The following is a 19002-nucleotide window of genomic DNA, read 5'->3' on the forward strand; positions in this document are numbered from 1 at the left end:
AATGGTAGCTTTGCCACAAATACGATGTCAACTACATGATCATGCAAAGCAATATGACAATGATGAAGCGTGTCATAATAAACGGAACGGTGGTAAGTTGCATGGCAATATATCTCGGAATGGCTATGGAAATGCCATAATAGGGAGGTATGGTGGCTGTTTTTAGGAAGGTATATGGTGGGTGTATGATACCGGCGAAAGGTAAACGGTATTAGAGAGGCTAGCAATGGTGGAAGGGTGAGAGTGCGTATAATCCATGGACTCAACATTAGTCATAAAGAACTCACATACTTATTGCAAAAATCTATTAGTTATCGAAAAGAAGTACTACGCGCATGCTCCTAGGGGGATAGATTGGTAGAAAAAGGCCATCGCTCGTCCCCGACCGCCACTCATAAGGAAGACAATCAATAAATAAATCATGCTCCGACTTCATCACATAATGGTTCACCATACGTGCATGCTACGGGAATCACAAACTTTAGAACAAGTATTTCTCAAATTCACAACTACTCAACTAGCATGACTCTAATATCACCATCTTCATATCTCAAAACAATTATCAAGTATCAAACTTCTCTTAGTATTCAATGCACTTTATATGAATGTTTTTATTATACCTATCTTGGATGCTCATCACATTAGGACTAAATTCATAACCAAAGCAACTTACCATGCTGTTTAAGACTCTCAAAATAATATAAGTGAAGCATGAGAGTTCATATATTTCTTCAAAATAAAACTACCGTCATGCTCTAAAAAGATATAAGTGAAGCACTAGAGCAAATGACAAACTACTCCGAAAGATATAAGTGAAGATCAATGAGTAGTTGAATAATTATGCAACTATGTGAAGACTCTATAACATTTAAGAATATCAGATCTTGGTATTTTATTCAAACTGCAAGAAAAACAAAAGAAAATAAAATGATGCTCCAAGCAAAACACATATCATGTGGTGAATAAAAATATAGCTCCAAGTAAAGTTACCGATGAATGAAGACGAAAGAGGGGATGCCTTCCGGGGCATCCCCAAGCTTAGTCTCTTGGTTTTCCTTGAATATTACCTTGGGGTTCCTTGGGCATCCCCAAGCTTAGGCTCTTGCCACTCCTTATTCCATAGTCCATCGAAACTTTACCCAAAACTTGAAAACTCCACAACACAAAACTTAACAAAAAACTCGTAAGCTCCGTTAGTATAAGAAAATAAATCACCACTTAGGTACTGTTGTGAACTCATTCTAAATTCATATTGGTGTAATATCTACTGTATTCCATCTTCTCTATGGTTCATATCCTCCGATACTACTCATAGATTCATCAAAATAAGCAAACATCATATAGAAAACAGAATCTGTCAAAAACATAACAGTCTGTAGTAATCTGTATCATTAGAATACTTCTGTAACTCCAACAATTCTGAAATATATTGGTGGACCTGAGGAATTTGTCTAGTAATCATCTGCAAAAATAATCAACTAAATAGCAATCTCCAGTAAAAAGTTTTAGCTAATCTCGTGAGCGCTAAAGTTTCTGTTTTTTACAGCAAGATCATAAAGACTTCACCCAAGTCTTCCCAAAGGTTCTACTTGGCACAAACACTAATTAAAACATAAAACCACATCTAACCAGAGGATAGATAGATTATTTATTCCTAAACAGAACCAAAAAGCAAGAAACTAAAATAAAATTGGGTTGCCTCCCAACAAGCGCTATCGTTTAACGCCCCTAGCTAGGCATGATGATTTCAATGATGCTCACATAAAAGATAAGAATTGAAACATAAAGAGAGCATCATGAAGAATATGACTAGCACATTTTAGTCTAACCCACTTCCTGTGCATAGGGATTTTGTGAGCAAACAACTTATGGGAACAATAATCAACTAGCATAGGAAGGCAAAACAAGCATAACTTCAAAACTTTAAGCACATAGAGAGGAAACTTGATATTATTGCAATTCCTACAAGCATATATTCCTCCCTCATAATAATTTTCAGTAGCATCATGAATGAATTCAACAATATAACCAGCACCTAAAGCATTCTTTTCATGATCTACAAGCATAGAATTTTTATTACTCTCCACATAAGCAAATTTCTTCTCATGAATAATAGTGGGAGCAAACTCAACAAAATAATTATCACGTGAGGCATAATCCAATTGAAAACTAAAATCATGATGACAAGTTTCATGGTTATCATTATTATTAATAGCATACAAGTCATCACAATAATCATCATAGATAGCAACTTTATTCTCATAATCAATTGGAACCTCTTCCGAAATAGTGGATTCATCACTAAATAAAGTCATGACCTCTCCAAATCCACTTTCATCAATATAATCATCATAAATAGGAGGCATGATTTCATCATAATAAATTTGCTTATCAAAACTTGGGGGACAAAAAATATCATCTTCATCAAACATAGCTTCCCCAATCTTGTGGGTTTGCATATCATTAGCATCATGGGTATTCAAAGAATTCATACTAACAACATTGCAATCATGCTCATCACTCACATATTTTATGCCAAGCATTCTATGTAATTCTTCTTCTAGTACTTGAGCACAATTTCCCTTCCCATCATTTTCACGAAAGACATTAAAAAGATGAAGCATATGAGGAACCCTCAATTCCATTTTTTTGTAGTTTTCTTTTATAGACTAAACTAGTGATAAAACAAGAAACTAAAAGATTCGATTGCAAGATCTAAAGATATACCTTCAAGCACTCACCTCCCCGGCAACGGCGCCAGAAAAGAGCTTGATGCCTACTACGCAACCTTCTTCTTGTAGACGTTGTTGGGCCTCCAAGTGCAGAGGTTTGTAGGACAGTAGCAAATTTCCCTCAAGTGGATAACCTAAGGTTTATCAATCCGTGGGAGGTGTAGGATGAAGATGGTCTCTCTCAAGCAACCCTGCAACCAAATAACAAAGAGTCTCTTGTGTCCCCAACACACCCAATACAATGGTAAATTGTATAGGTGCACTAGTTCGGCGAAGAGATGGTGATACAAGTGCAATATGGATGGTAGATATAGGTTTTTGTAATCTGAAAATATAAAAACAACAAGGTAACAAGCGATAAAAGTGAGCGTAAACGGTATTGCAATGCTAGGAAACAAGACCTAGGGTTCATACTTTCACTAGTGCAAGTTCTCTCAACAATAATAACATAATTGGATCATATAACTATCCCTCAACATGCAACAAAGTGTCACTCCAAAGTCACTAATAGCGGAGAACAAACGAAGAGATTATTGTAGGGTATGAAACCACCTCAAAGTTATTCTTTATGATCGATCTATTCAAGAGTCCGTAGTAAAATAACATGAAGCTATTCTTCCCGTTCGATCTATCATAGAGTTCGTACTAGAATAACACCTTAAGACACAAATCAACCAAAACCCTAATTTCACCTAGATACTCCAATGTCACCTCGAGTATCCGTGGGTATGATAATACGATATGCATCACACAATCTCAAATTCATCTATTAAACCAACACATAGAACTTCAAAGAGTGTCCCAAAGTTTCTATCGGAGAGTCAAGACGAAAACGTGTGCCAACCCCTATGCGTAAGTTCACAAGGTCACTGAACCCGCAAGTTGATCACCAAAACATACATCAAGTAGATCACGTGAATATCTCATTGTCACCGCAGATAAGCACATGCAAGACATACATCAAGTGTTCTCAAATCCTTAGAGACTCAATCCGATAAGATAACTTCAAAGGGAAAACTCAATCCATTACAAGAGAGTAGAGGGGGAGCAACATCATAAGATCCAATTATAATAGCAAAGCTCGCGATACATCAAGATCGTGCCAAATCAAGAACACGAGAGAGAGATCAAACACATAGCTACTGGTACATACCCTCAGCCCCGAGGGTGAACTACTCCCTCCTCGTCATGGAGAGCGCCGGGATGGTGAAGATGGCCACCGGTGAGGGTTCCCCCTTCCGGCAGGGTGCCGGAACAGGGTCCCGATTGGTTTTTGGTGGCTACAGACGCTTGCGGCGGCGGAACTCCTGATCTATTCTGCTCTTCGATGTTTTTAGGGTATATGGATACATATAGGCGAAAGAAGTCGGTCAGGGGAGCCACAAGGGGCCCACGAGGGTGGGGGCGCGCCTCCCTGCCTCGTGGCCACCTCGATGCTTCCTTGAATTCTACCCCAAGTCTCCTGGATTGCTTCCTTTCCAAAAATAACTCTCCCGAAGGTTTCATTCCGTTTGGACTCCGTTTGATATTCCTTTTCTTCAAAACACTGAAATAGGCCAAAAAACAGCAACTTGGGCTGGGCCTCCGGTTAATAGGTTAGTCCCAAAAAATAATATAAAAGTGTATAATAAAGCCCATTAAACATCCAAAACAGAATAAAAATAAAAATTATAGATACGTTGGAGACGTATTAGTACACAACATGGCATACTTTATAGAAGCTATGGCTGAGGCATAGGAAATGACTTTCATTCTCTCTCTATCTTCTGCCGTGGTCGGGCTTTGAGTCTTACTCAACTGCACACCTTGCAACACAGGCAAGAACTCCTTCTTTGACTGTTCCATTTTGGACTACTTCAAAAACTTGTCAAGGTATGTAGTCATTGAAAAAACTTATCAAGCGTCTTGTTCTATCTCTATAGATCTTGATGCTCAATATGTAAGCAGCTTCATCAAGGTCTTTCTTTGAAAAAACTCCTTTCAAACACTCCTTTATGCTTTCCAGAAAATTCTACATCATTTCCGATCAACAATATGTCATTGACATATACTTATCAGAAAGGCTGTAGTGCTCCCACTCACTTTCTTGTAAATACAGGCTTCACCACAAGTCTGAGGGGCTTGCACCAGTCCATAAATGGATCACTGGAGCTTGCACGCTTTGTTAGCACCTTTAGGATCGGCAAAACCTTCTGGTTGCATCATATACAACTCTTCTGTGAGATATCCATTAAGGAATGCAGGTTTGACATCCATTTGCCGAATTTCATAAAATGCGGCAATTACTAACATGATTCGGGCAGACTCTAAGCATCGATACGAGTGAGAAAATCTCATTGTAGTCAACACCTTGAACTTGTCGAAAACCTTTTTGCGACAATTCAAGCTATGTAGATAGTAACACTACTATCAACGTCCGTCTTCCTCTTGAAGATCCATTTATTCTCAATGGCTTACCGATCATCGGGCAAGTCAATCAAAGTCCATACTTTGTTCTCATACATGGATCCCATCTCAGATTTCATAGCCTCAACCCATTTAGCGGAATCTAGGCTCAGCATCGCTTCCTCATAGTTTTCGTAGGTTCATCATGGTCTAGTCACATGACTCCCAGAATAGGATTACCGTACCACTCTGGTGCGGAACATATTCTATTTGACCTATGAGGTTCGGTAGTAACTATCTGAAGTTTCATGATCATCATCATTAACTTCCTCACTAGTTGGTGTAGGCATCACTAGAACTGATTCCTGTGATGAACTACTTTCAAATTTGGGAGAAGGTACAAATACCTCACCAAGTTCTACTTTCCTCCCACTCACTTCTTTCGAGAGAAACTCCTTCTCTAGAAAGGATCCATTCTTAGCAACGAAAATCTTGCCTTCGGATCTGTGATAGAAGGTGTACCCAACAGTTTCTTTTTGGGTATCCTATGAAGACACACTTCTCCGATTTGGGTTCGAGCTTATCAGGCTGAAACATTTTTACATAAGCATCACAACCCCAAACTTTAAGAAACGACAACTTAGGTTTCATGCCAAACCATAGTTCATACGGTGTCGTCTCAAACGGATTTAGATCGTGCCCTATTTAACGTGAATGCAGCTGTCTCTAATGCATAACCCCAAAACAATAGTGGTAAATCGGTAAGAGACATCATAGGCCGCACCATATCTTGTAAAGTACGGTTACGACGTTCGGACACACCATTACGCTGTAGTGTTCCAGGTGGCGTGAGTTTGTGAAACTATTCCACATTGTTTTAAATAAAGGCCAACTCATAACTCAAATATTCGTCTCCGCAATCAGATCATAGAAACTTTATTTATTTGTTACGATGATTCTCCACTTCACTCTGAAATTATTTGAACTTTTCAAATGTTTCAGACTTGTGTTTCATTAAGTAGATATACCCATATCTGCTCAAATCATCTGTGAAGGTCAGAAAATAGTGATACCTGTCGCGAGCCTCAACACTCATTGGACCGCATACATCAGTATGTATTATTTCCATTGTTCCGGAGAACGGAGTTTTAGTCATCTTGCCCATGAGGCATGGTTCGCAAGCATCAAGTGATTCATAATCAAGTGATTCCAAAAGTCCATCAGCATGGAGTTTCTTCATGCGCTTTACTCCAATATGACCTAAACGTCAGTGCCACATATAAGTTGCACTATCATTATTAACTTTGCATCCTTTGGCTTCAATATTATGAATATGTGTATCACTACGATCAAGATTCAATAAACCATTTATATTGAGTGTATGACCATAGAAGGTTTTATTCATGTAAATAGAACAACAATTATTCTTTAAATGAATAACCGTATTGCAAAACATGATCCAATCATATTCATGCTCAATGCAAACACCAAATAACATTTATTTTAGGCTCAACACTAATCCCGAAGGTAAAGGGAGTGTGCGATGGTGATCTTATCAACCTTAGAATCACTTCCAACTCACATCATCTCCTCGCCCTTAACTAGTCTCTGTTTATTTTGCAACTCCTGTTTCGAGTTACTACTCTTAGCAACTGAACCAGTATCAAATACCGAGGGGTTGCTATAAACACTAGTAAAGTACACATTAATAACATGTATATCAAATATACCTTTGTTCACTTTTTGCTATCCTTCCTATCCGCCAAGTATCTAGGGCAGTTCCACTTCCAGTGAACATTTCCTTTGCATTAGAAGCACTCAGTTTCAGGCTTGGGTCTAGTTTTGGGATTCTTCATGGGAGTGGCAACTTGCTTGCCATTCTTCTTGAAGTTCCCTTTCTTTCCCTTGCCCTTTTAATTGAAACTAGTGGTCTTGTCAACCATCAACACTTGATGCTTTTTCTTGATTTCTACCTTCGCCGATTTTAGCATCGCGAAGAGCTTGGGAATTGTTTCCGTTATCTCTTGCATATTCTAGTTCATCACGAAGTTCTAGTAACTTGGTGATAGTGACTAGAGAACTTTGTCAATCACTATCTTATCTGGAAGATTAAGCCCCACTTGATTCAAGCGATTGTAGTACTCAGACATTCTGAGCACATGCTCACTGGTTGAGCTATTCTCCTCCATCTTGTAGGCAAAGTACTTGTGAGAGGTCTCATACCTCTCGACTCGGGCATGAGTCTGAAATACCAATTTCAGCTCTTGGAACATCTCATATGCTCCGTGGCGTTCAAAACGTTTTTGAAGTCCCGGTTCTAAGCCGTAAAGCATGGTGCACTAAACTATCAAGTAGTCATCATACCGAGCTTTGTCAAACGTTCATAACGTCTGCATCTGCTCCTGCAATAGGCCTGTCACCTAGCGGTGCATGAAGGACATAATACTTCTGTGCAGCAATGAGGATAATCCTCTGATCACGGACCGAGTCCGCATCATTGCTACTATCATCTTTCAACTTATTTTTCTCTAGGAACATATCAAAAATAAATGGGGAGCTACATCGCGAGCTATTGATCTACAACATAGTTATGAAAATACTATCAGGACTAAGTTCATGATAAATTAAATTTTAATTAATCATATTACTTAAGAACTCCCACTTAGATAGACATCCCTCTAATCATCTAAGTGATCACGTGATCCATATCAACTAAACCATGTCCGATCATCACGTGAGATGTAGTAGCTTTCAATGGTGAACATCACTATGTTGATCATATCTACTATATGATTCACGCTCGACCTTTTGATCTCAGTGTTCCGAGGCCATATCTGCATATGCTAGGCTCGTCAAGGTTAACCTGAGTATTCTGCGTGTGCAAAACTGGCTTGCACCCGTTGTATGTGAACGTAGAGCTTATCACACCCGATCATCACGTGGTGTCTCGGCACGATGAACTGTCGCAACGGTGCATACTCAGGGAGAACACTTATACCTTGAAATTTAGTGAGAGATCATCTTATAATGCTACCGCCGTACTAAGCAAAATAAGATGCATAAAGGATAAACATCACATGCAATCAATATAAGTGATATGATATGGCCATCATCATCTTGTGCCTTTGATCTCCATCTCCAAAGCATCGTCATGATCACCATCGTCACCCGCTTGACACCTTGATCTCCATCGAAGCATCGTTGTCATCTCGCCAACTATTGCTTCTACGACTATCGCTAAGCCCGTAGCATCGTTGGCGATTGCATTTCATGCAATAAAGCGACAACCATATGGCTCCTACCAGTTGTCGATAACTGTTACAAAACATGATCATCTCATACAAAAAATTATATATCATCACATCTTGACCATATCACATCACGGCAATGTAACATCCCAAATTTTCAATTTGGAATGTTATACATAGATCATTCCTGCATATCATATTTTATTGCATTTTGTTTCGCGATCCTCGAAATCCTAAGCAACTCAAGGACCCTCGGAGAGAGTTGGGGATTTCACTGTTTTCATATTTGAATTCTATCAAATATTGAAACGAGGATTTTGGTTTTAATTATTTTCTCTCCGAAAATATTTCATATTAAAATATATGAGAGGAGATAATATGACTTCTCCAAAATAAATGAAGTATTGGAGGAAAAATATTAAAATAAAATATTTGTTTTTATTCGGAGTTTATTGCTATTTTATTTGCATTAGAAAAATTGCACGTTTTTCAAAGTTGCATTTTAGGGCCAAGAAAATGTTCATCTTGTTCTAAATATTTTATTTAGACGGTGAAAATTTGTTTTGGCATTTTTTAGATTTTTATTTTATTTTCTAAGATTTATTTAAGTTTCGGCGAAATTATTTAAAAAAAAAAACTTCAGCGCCCGACTGTGCCGAAGCCCAGCCGAGCCAGGCCGGCCCACCCCACGCCACCGCCTCCCCGCCGCCATCTCCCACACGGAGACCGCGACCGCCGCCGCCGCCCGCCGTGGCCGAGTCGGCCACGTCCCCCTGCCCCCTCCTGCAAGCCACCACCCCCCTTTAAAAGCCGACCCAGGGCCCCCTAGAGCCCCAAGCCGGAGTCGCCGCCGCCGCAAGCCACCGCCCCGCCGCCTTGCGCCGCCGCTCGCCACTGCTGCCGTACCGCCGCCGAGCCGCCCCGCGCCGCCCTCCGCCGTCGCCGCCGACGCCACCTAGCCCCGCCGGAGCCCCGAGCCCCGCCGGATCCGACGAGGTAGCCGCCGCCGCCGGTTTTCTTTAGAAAACCGATCCGGTTTTTTTAGAAAACCCTAGTTCATTTCTTTTTAATAGACTGGTTTTATTTTTTTCGGTTTAGTTATTTAGCGGACGTTCGTCCGTACGTTCGTTTTAACGAACGGTTTTCTCTCGTTAGTTATAGACAACGAACGTTCGTTCGTTAGCCTGTTCGTCAGTTTTTCCTTTTCTCGGGTTTTCCGTGATTATTTTTCGATCGCGATTTCTGATCCGATTCATTTCAGTTTATCTTTTCGCTCGTTTATCGGAATCAGGCGATTCAAGCGCCTAGATCTTCGTCTCAAAACCCTCTTTCTGTTTAATCAACTTGAACAAGATTTTGGTACTGTAAAATTTGACGTTAGTCCAGATTAGTAAACGGATCTTGTTTCTTTCGCAGTTTGAGTTTCGTTGCTCCATTTGATTTGATTCTTTTTGCAAACCGGAGTTCTTAAGTTGAACTTTCTAGTTAGATCTTCTTATTTGAGATTTATCCGTGCTTATTTGCTTGATTGCTTATGTATGCTATTGTTTGTTTGCGATAGAATTCCCGGAGTGCGAAGCGTGCTACTACGAGTCCCTAGGTTTTGCGGATCGTCAGCAAGGCAAGTAACACATTGATCATACTCTTTTCATACCCAGTTTTTATGCATTAGCTCCAATCCTCAAAAACTGCATGATTACGATATGATTAACTTGTGGGTTTTGGGAAGTAGTTGGTGAGGTAGAACCTATTGCCCTATTATATTCAAACCCTTGGGAGTTACTTCTAGGTATTTCTTATATTGCTATGCTATGCTCGTAGACGTGGTTTGGGTGAGTGAATCCATGACAGATGTGAGACGATTAATAATGGTACAACTTAAGGTGGCAACTTTAATACACATCTGGGTGGATTGCTTGTCGGGCACCTAGAGAATCCAATGTTGTCCTAGGATATCCCGGAGTACCCGTGTGATCATCCTAAGGTCCGCCACCCAGACTCAAAGGAAACTAAGATTTTTCATGCTAGAAGCTTCCGTGTGCAGCCACATGCTATTATGGGCTCTAGCATAGTTGAGTAAGTTGCATGAGCTCTTGAAGAGGTGGATCAGCAGGTAGAGGGATGTAGGTTGGTATGGTATGCCCGAAGTAAAGAGTTAATGTTTCTGAAGACTGTGTCTCGGTCATCCGTTTCTCAAACACCATGTAGTGCGAGAAATCCAACGGAGGCGATCAAGTCTTGTGGGGAAAAGTGCGCAAACGTCTGCAGAGTGTACAATCTAATCATGGTTAGCCGTGTCCCCGGTTATGGACATCTTGAGTATCTAGTACTTGGATTATCCTAAGTATCTCATCACTCTAATTTAACATTGTTGGGTTGATAATTACTTTTAATTGGGATTGAGTTGGAGGAACCTTCTCAATGATGTTTCACCTACCATGATAGTTAAAATAAAACATATTCCTTTGTTGTAGGGAAAAAATGGCTTTTCGCAAAAACTATAACCATAGAGCTTTCCACCAGCCAAATATGCATGTAGTGATAGCATTATTCTGTACTTGCTCTACTGTGTTATATTGCCAGCATATTTCATGTGTTGACCCATTTCCGGGCTGCAACGTATCATGTTGCAGACTTTTCAGACGAGGAGTAACACTACTAGGAAAAGGCCTACTAGTGGCGCACCAGTTTAGCCTACTAATGGCGCACTACTGATGCGCCACTAGTACCACGCCACTAGTATTAAATACTAATGGCACACCACTGGTGCGCCATTAGTATCTAGTATACTAATGGCGCATCACGCCGTGCGCCATTAGTATAGACCAACATGCGCCATTAGTGTGCCTCCCAGGGGGCGATATTTACACATGTGCTTTGCCATACTAATGGCGCACTATGGGGTGATGCGCCATTAGTATCCTTTGGCATACTAATGGGGCACGTTGGGGTGATGCACCATTAGTATGAATATTAGGGATTATTTTTTTCTTTTCTGATATTTGCACACGTTACAAAATATATTATTGGACAGAATATAGACAGCACCACACAGCAACAGCAGATTCATCGAATACAATAGAAGATTAGTCTCCGAATACAATTCATCATATTAGTCTCTGAATTCAAAAGACCGAACAAAGATAGAACATTACAAGTCTCGAGACCGCGAGTAGCGAGTTTGTGTTCACATTACAAGTCAATATCGATCATCTAAACTACCATCACATAGAAGAGAGCTGCGGTCATCACGATGAGCATCATCGCGATGAAACTGGTCTTCATCCGGTTCCTCCAACGCTCCCTCCTCTCTCCCGCTAGATAGCGCGCGTATCTAGATTCCGCCTCCGCCCTAGTGGTGTACCCTTTGTAACTGTTACCGCTGAAACGGTGAACCTATCTCCGACACTCCTCCCAGTCATCGTAGACTCCGAGAACCTTACCCTTGTACACGACATACGACGGCATCTCTATGCACTAGCCAAACAACAGACAATACATAAGCAATATATAAGTATGCAACAAAAGGATCGGAAGAGAAAAGCAAGACATTAATAGCACGATTCATGGTCCTACTAATAAATAGCATCGATTACATCTAAGTTGAACGACTGTCCAAACCAAAGAGACATACAAGTTCATTAAAGTTTAATTACAACATGAGCTAATCGATGTTTCAGAACTACACATAGCATCACTACTTTCGACTCGACTCATTGGACCGGAGCATGGATGAAGTCGCCGTCTTTCGTGATGGTCATGAAGTCACGGGCGTTGTCAGCCTGCATTTGTAGCGTTGTGTCTATCTCACTGTTGGACGGTTGATATTTGAGGTAGAACTGCCCTGAGGTACGAAGGACATCTTGATGGATGATTTCTGCAAACTCCGACTGGATGCGAAAGAATTCTTGTCGGATGTCCGCGTCCTGGATTGCCGCTAAGCTTGCGGCCCAATCTTTGAGATTATTTGGTAGCAGAAGGTGATTATGGTCCCGTACGATCGCCCGCATGTGATGGAGGGCGTAGTAGGCATCCTTCTGACCCCCAGGCGGCTGCTTGACGCAGGGGAACGTCGTATTGTGGGTGAACACGTGCCTGCCGTACCTACGAGCTGGCCTCTTAAAGGTGCCTCCAGATGCGGCGTAGCCGGGGAGAGCATCATCAAGAACTTTCTTGATATTTGTGTAGTCTATCTTGGAGTCACGGTCCGAGTCGAAATATGTGGCCATGGAATACTTCGGGCTTAAGAGGATGAGTGTGCAATGTGTGTCACTGCACAGAACACGGAATGTTAGAAAAAAAAAGATCGAAATCTAAGAAATCATATGTTACGGGGTGGTTAGGGGATGACTTACTCGGGAAAGTAAGGCACGAGGAAGTTATCCTTATCTGGGTTTGCCAGAATGACGCCTTCGAGGTGTGAACTCGCGACTTGCCGGTCCCCAGCGCTGCCCAAGATCTTGGCACACATGTAGAAGGGGTCGACTATCACAATGTCCGGGGTCTTGTCTCTAATGATCCGCATCTCCATACTCAGCGAAAACAGCCGAACAAAGGTGTAGTGCAGCGGATGAAGGTTAAACATAGCAAAGATGTCATCAAACCGTAGGACGATCGTACCCCCGACGACGCTATCCACAAAGCCCTTGCCCTCTGGCACCTTGCCCATGAAAACCGGGTATGCCACATGATTCTCTCTGAGACGCCACTTCTCCAAGGAAAGAACACTGTCATGCAGATTCCGCATAGCACCGGTTGCACCATTGAGCATATTTGTCGGTAGCATCGCCCTACCCGCCACATGCACCCTCCTCAAGATATCCTTAGGTGAAGGTGGCCCGTCCTTAGCACGGATCGTACTCGGTGCCGGCTGGCTCGCACGGGCGCCCTTGTTAGTCTTTCGTTTCCGTCCCTTCTTCTTGATCTGCTGTAATGGGATCGAGTTCTGCTCACAGACCGCCTTCTTGAGCGTGTTGGGGCTGATAATATTTCACACCTCAGCTATCTGAGGCTCGGTGAAGGCGGCAGCTGGAGGCGTCTCCTGAGAACTGAACGCCAGACGACGCCTGTTGCAATTGGGTTTCTCCGTCGTACCAGCTAGATCGCGGTTGTCTTTTTCAGGGTTGGGTTCTTGAGAAGGAGGCCAGCAGAACTCGTCACCGTACCCATGTTCAGCAAAGTACTTATCGACGTTGGTAAATGTACCGTCGTTGTTGTCGTCGTCTGGATCCTGTGCCATATGTATGTCCGGATCCTGTGCCATAGGGATGTCCGGCATGTCCGGTAGCGTTGCGGCTTTCTTGCCATGGCTTGGCGCTGGCACGACTGGCGGTCTTGTCTGTGGGGTGGTTTCCCCCGCCCCCAAACGAATCTGGCTCTTCGGCCAAAGCAGGGGCCAGCTTACGCAGGCGCTGAGGGTCATCACATCATCTTCGTCGGCCCCAGCGGGTCGAATCGGAGGTAACAACTCGTCGCAGCCTGGCAGCACCCGAACCAGTTCAACCCTATACAAGGTGGGTGGCATCGGATTACCGTGGAACACGCGGTTGCCCGATTGAACGATTCTGCCCTTGGCGACATCGACCAACTCGCCGCCCACGAAGTGCAGGAGAGTGCAAGGAACGTCGGCGGCGCCCTGCGAAAACATGTAGGGCGTCAGGGATGCCCACTCAAAGGCAAGGAGATGAAGTCATCGGCCGAGAGGCTTAGTTACCGTGATGCCGTCGAGCTCGGCTAATGTCGAGGCACCGCCAACGGCGGGCGTGCAACTAACGGAGAGGCCGCTTGCTGGCGAGGTGTCGGCCGGCGTACACCCGGGTGCATTAAGCTCCAATGCCCGTGCTGGCGCCGGAGACACGAATACCGCCTCCGCCGGAGACACCAATGGCGCCGCCTGCGCGTTGTGCGAGTTGCTGGCCATGAAGCTGGGAACCGGGGGAGGCCCCTGTTGTCCGCCCGCAATCCACGTCGTCAGCCCCTGAATCAAGGTAGGCACCATGGCGGTGAGCGTCGTTCCCAGTTGTTGTTGCACTTGCTCTTGGACAATCTCCGAAATCCGCGCCACTTGTGCCTTGAGTTCTTGAACCTCGCGCGACTGGCTTTCCGAGCTGGTCTTTTTCTCCTTTCGCCCACCAGCAGTATAGTATGACGACCATTTTGTGGACAAGCCTTTGACGGCCACACGACCAGCTGACGACGGCTTACTGAGCTTATCCTTGTTTTTCATTATGTTCAACACCCTATTTAAAGGGGTGTCGAAAGGGGAGCTCTGAGACGACCCCGCGCTACTGCTTTCAGCCTCCTACAGAAGGAATGTGAACCATTTAGAAATTTGGCTTCATTAATTAGAATGCAACCATATGGAGCTAATTACGCGGGGGTGTATTCCTTACCAGAACAAGCTCAAGCGCCCTGGTCTTCGGATCCGTGGTAAGCTCCTTTGTTACCGGATCCTCCTTGTACCGGGCCCTGACAAAGTTCCTGGTCTGCTTGTCACGGTATTTCTCGAAGCGGGGCGGTAGGCCTTGCTCGGCACGCTCCGCGTCCTCCTTGTCCCATATAGGCTCCGCCACTCTGTAACCGCCGGGACCGAGTTGGTGGACCCCTAAGTTCAACTGCCGCATTTCTTCCCCCCACTGACTTGATTCGGAGGTTGCGCTGCTCTCGCACTTGATCTTGAACTCCTTGTAGTCATCTTCGCTGATCAAAGGATATTTCGCCTTGATCTTCTCATAACTATCACCTTTTTCAATCATTGCCTTCACCGTGCTTCTCCAAGTAGACAGGGCCATGCTCATCCTCGTGAGGGCGGCACTGTTCACTTTATTCCCTGAGAGGCGTGTGTTTGCAAAGTCAGCGGGGAACTTGTATCGTTCGTGCAGCTTCGTGAAGAGGAGGCTGCGCAAATTCCCTCGGTCCTTATGCCTTAGGTTCTCGGTGTTGATCGAGACGGTGCTCCGGAGAATGCACCCGAGCTGAACCGAGTACCCCTTGACTAATTCTTTGGGCGCCGTTGTATGCCCGTCGGAGTTCACTTTAGTAAATTCCTCCTTGACGGTGCCGAGCACGCTCGGGCGCCGGTCCTTCCGTTGCCTCTTCGGTTGGCTGCCATCTGTGCGTGCGCCGCCATCATCAGTGGTGGCATCCACGGCGGCACCATCAGTGGTGTCATCCCCGACGCCACTAGGGGTTGTGTAGTCAGGATCGGTGTCTTCCGCGGTGTCCTCATAGCGGTGAGGTTCTTCCTCCAGCTCCTGGGACAGCTCCCAGAATTGCTTGCCGCCCGAACCACCGGCCTCATCGTTGTGGGCCATGTTTCGCTCTAAATAGGAAAAAAGTTTGGTCAAAAAGTTGGTTATTGTCAAGGAACAAGATCATGGTCTCATCATTTAGGGTTTGTCGACCCCGAGGCATCCTAAAAGCTAAGCTTTTATCATTTAGGGTTTGTCGACGCCGAGGCACCCTAAAAGCCTAAGCGTACATCATTTAGGTTCTCATCGACACCGAGGCACCCTAAAAGCCAAGGTTTTATCATTTAGGGTTTGTCGACGCCGAGGCACCCTAAATGCTAAGTTAAGTTTTCATCATTTAGGGTTTATCGATGCCGAGGCACCCTAGGTTGACTGATATATATGGGTATCTTCTAATAATATACCCTACTTAATTACGGACAAACACCAAGAGACAGTAAACATATCACACTTCTATATGTACAACACAAGAGGCAGTTGATCCTACTTAATTAAGTACTAAGATACCCCGGCCCATGCATTAGTCGCAAGTACTCCATATGTCCTATTTTTAGCAAAGTCATGCTAAAATTCACGGAAAATTTCAGCACGACCTTTGCTGAAAATGGGACATATGGAGTACCCGAATTTGCCGGAACGGAAGTTAATCGACATTCCAGCAAACTCAAGGGCCTCTCGGGGTACCTGCAAAATCATCACGACACGATGGTCAGAGACATGACCTTTGCAAAATGGTCGGAGACACGATGGTCTTTCTCAATGTGATCAATTGATGGATCAACACGTAAAACATGTCCAATAAGTATGATTTATAGAGTCAACATCAGTATGAATATATATAAAGTTTTTCTTCATCAGCCAGGCCCATGCAAGTAACTGCATCTAGCAACTATTTCTGCTACTTTGTAACTAACTACACTCTGTATTTATAGAGTCATTTCAGATGAGATCAGATTGAGCTCCAGCTGCAGCTGCAGCTAAGGGATCCATGAGCCATCATGCCAGCCAGCCAGGAAATAAACTTTACTTTCCAAAGGAAATAAAAATACAATGCATACATACATACTTAAGCAGGTAGATAGATAGATAGATAGATGAGCATGTTCAGTTCACAAGAATGAATATAAACAAGCAAAGAATGCATGCATGCATATCAAGAGTTGGCATCTACTGCTACTGCTACTGCTTGCCTCTGCTGCTATTGAATATTTATAATTAACTGAAATTGTTCCTTTAATTACAAGTAAATGCAACTTTTCCATTAATTAAAACTAAACTGTTCCTTCATGATATTCTCTCTTCATCTACCCCTGGCTACTTTCTCTCTTCTCTTCTTCAGTTAATTAACTGAATTTTACTGATGTTGTTGTTAACTGAATTTTACTGATGTTGTTGTTGACTTGCTGTTAATGAACAGTGGATAAAGATATATAAAACTCCATTGCAAATGTGCCATGTCAATACAACAACTCTTAGAAGTGAAGAACAGGTTCTCCAAAATGAGTAGAAAGGGAGCATGCTGACATCTATACAAGCCAAGAATGATTTACTACTCAATGGAACAGGGTAAGATAAACACCAGTCAATAAATTTACTACATCAAAAGGAGTAAAACTCAACAATGCAGCACTATCTCTGAACCTAACCTTTGTTTAGTATGGGTATGACAAATCAATGAGTTGGTCATCACAATGGTAAATGCCATTGGAAGACAAGAAATCAGGTCATCACATAACAACAATTGGATGGCCTCGTGAACAACCAAGACATCCTTGAATGGCTGCCAAGTTACTACTAGCAGGCTCAAAAGTCAAGTAAACTTAAGATTGACCTTCTGAAGGTCTAAGTATGGCTATGCTGTCAGGTTACTACTGGCAGCAACATGGAAGTAGACTTGATGATAACTATTGCACAAATATGTAAGAAAGGAGCAAGTGCATCTACTTATTGGAACAAGCCTGACAGTGGGAAAGCTATAAACTTATAATGACCGCGTTCAGATAAAAGATTGCAACCAAGCAGACCTGGAAAATGTATTATCAACTATAAAATATGGGTTGCAAACCAAACAACTAAGCATACTTTGTCAGATGATAACTATTGCAAACCAAACAAGTAAGTAGAGCACATGTATATACCTGTATCACTATCTTGGAGCCAACAAACGCCTCAATTTTTCTCCAACCGCAATCGAACCTGTTACGCAGAAACACAAACAGAGAGATACATGTAACTAACGAGGACAGACAGACAAGGTAACAAGAATTCCACAGCTCAATTAAGCCTATGCTTCTTCTTTCACTCTAGTGTACCATTGTGGCAAAGCCATATATGTATGAATAGAGGAACTTTGTTTTGTTTCATTCTGAAATTATGTTGCCATTCTAGAAACTTGGATGAGTGTTTTTCAATGGTTTTTGAATGAAAACATTATGACAGCTTGCAAACACAGGACCATGTCATTATCATGGGAGTCCACTATATATTTTTATGACAAAATACATCATTATCAGGGCACATTATGGCCATTTTCTTACATGATGCCAAGCTAATGACTGACATCTGTTCTTGGCAAATGATGAGTCTCTGGTGCCCCTTGCAAATTGTTGATGCCACATTGTACTTGTACCCCATATGTTTAACCCCAAACACACAAACATCACCACAAGGACAGAGATAAAAACTAATACTATCATGTACTTGAAGAAACCCTGTTCTTTTCTCTTTCCCTTTTGAACCTGACACACACTGCATCATCACATATTTTCCTAGAAATTCAGTACAACATGTTGGGGGTGAGGGGCATCACCTCGAATCCCTGGCTTGCCCTGGAGGGCAACGTCAGGTTGGGGAAGACGGAATGCTACCCTGGAGGTCAACCGCGATGCAGAATTGGTCGGGGAGGTCGGTGGGCTCCGGGTTATGGGGAGGTCGGCGGGGAGGACCGCCGCGCTGGGAGGACGGCGACGGGGTGGGCCGTGCTACACACGGCGAGCGCAAGCCGACGCTGGCGGGGGCGGGTGGGCACTGAAGTGGGAGGAGGCACCTTCTCGGCGAAGACGGCGAGGGCGCGGGTTGAAGTGCGCGGCGACGAGGCAGGCCGCGCGGTGTTGGACGGCGAGCACGAGGTTAACGCAGGCGGGGCCGCAGGGGGAGGGGGCGCTGGGGCGGGAGGACGTACGTCGAGGGCGCGGGCGCGGGCAGAGGGGGGACGGCGAGGGAGGCGGCGCTCGGCGAGGGTTTTGCGACCTCGATTTCAGGGGAGATGGGGCGACGGGCAGTGAGGCGCCGGGGTGTTGGGGGCGGTGGTGGTCGGGTGCGGCGGGGGGCAGCGAGCACGGGGGCGGTGGTGGTCGGGTGCGGCGGGGACGGCGAGCACGGGGGCGG

The sequence above is a fragment of the Aegilops tauschii genome, chromosome 3 (genome assembly GCF_002575655.3).
Source record: "Aegilops tauschii subsp. strangulata cultivar AL8/78 chromosome 3, Aet v6.0, whole genome shotgun sequence".
Taxonomy (NCBI): Eukaryota; Viridiplantae; Streptophyta; class Magnoliopsida; order Poales; family Poaceae; genus Aegilops; species Aegilops tauschii.